This window comes from Galendromus occidentalis, unplaced genomic scaffold, assembly GCF_000255335.2.
Source record: "Galendromus occidentalis unplaced genomic scaffold, Mocc_1.1 scf7180000077519, whole genome shotgun sequence".
In the NCBI taxonomy this organism is placed as follows: Eukaryota; Metazoa; Arthropoda; class Arachnida; order Mesostigmata; family Phytoseiidae; genus Galendromus; species Galendromus occidentalis.
Genome location: NW_003805507.1, coordinates 71,148 through 72,278, shown reverse-complemented (window position 1 = coordinate 72,278; position 1,131 = coordinate 71,148).

The window sequence follows — 1,131 nt, the reverse complement described above, 5'->3', positions numbered from 1 at the left end:
TTCTTCGATGGGTGTCGGCGCAATCAGTTCCGCGAAAGGCAGGGGCGTCGATAGCAGTGCAAGAGACGGGACCAGAATCACAGAGCGACCGGTGCCATTTTCCATGGTTGGGTGCATGGGAGCGTGGATGTACGCCTGACGCCGCTACCGATGGGTTCGAGTTGTGACGATCACACGACACAGGTCAAGCTCGCTGCTCTTGAATGGTCCAGCTCGTTCTTGTTTAGCTCCTCCGAGTCCTTGTCTGCGCCCAGCTGCTCTCGAAAAGTTCCGGGGAAACTTTCCGTACTGCCATCGACCGACAGAACACATGAAAATTAGCTGCGCCATTCTCTCGACAGCGGAATGACCCCAGAGTCCTCAAGCGATCATGCACATCCCTATTGGTTGCCTACGGGAATAGCTCCGGGGATCCAGAACAAGTAGCGCTGGGGGTGCTGCGCCGGGATATTCGGAGGCTCCGAGAGAGTCACGTAAATGAGCTGAAACCGCTCATACAAATGTTACTAGCCTTGGAATGTCTGCGCATTATTTTCCTTATTCCCGAATACTGACCCTTGCCTATGTGTGCCAGCAAAAAAAGAGATCCTCGAAGGATGCGGGAGATCAAGAGCCAATCCGATAATTCGAGGGCTCATTAGAGGCTTAAGAAACAGCACCGCTTCATTCAGGCTCTATCGTTTATTCTCCCGAGTTTATGAGCTCAATAAAATGTGGGAGTCACACAGCTGAGTATCGTCGTTCTCGATTCCGCTGTGATGGCGCGCGGAGCTTCAACGAACTCGACGAAACTCTGTACGGTTGTCACGAACCATATCCGCACGACCTCCGCGGCTCGATTTTCGGTACCTCTACAAATAGGTAATGTCGCACCCGAAGGGTGATGCAACTTCGGGTGCGACAACAACTGCTTGCGAAGCTGCTGAAACTCTACGGCTGAGATTAACGCCGGGAAGAGCTCGAGCAACATTCCAGCCAAAAAGTTGCTCCGAACGGAGACGATATTTTCGGAGAACGTCGTCGAGGTGAGGAGCCCGCGATCGATGAAGACGCTCAAGAGGAATTAATGTACTGGAATCAATAAAAACTACAATCGATGCCACCCGCGTCAATCCGCCGGTCGAACTTTCA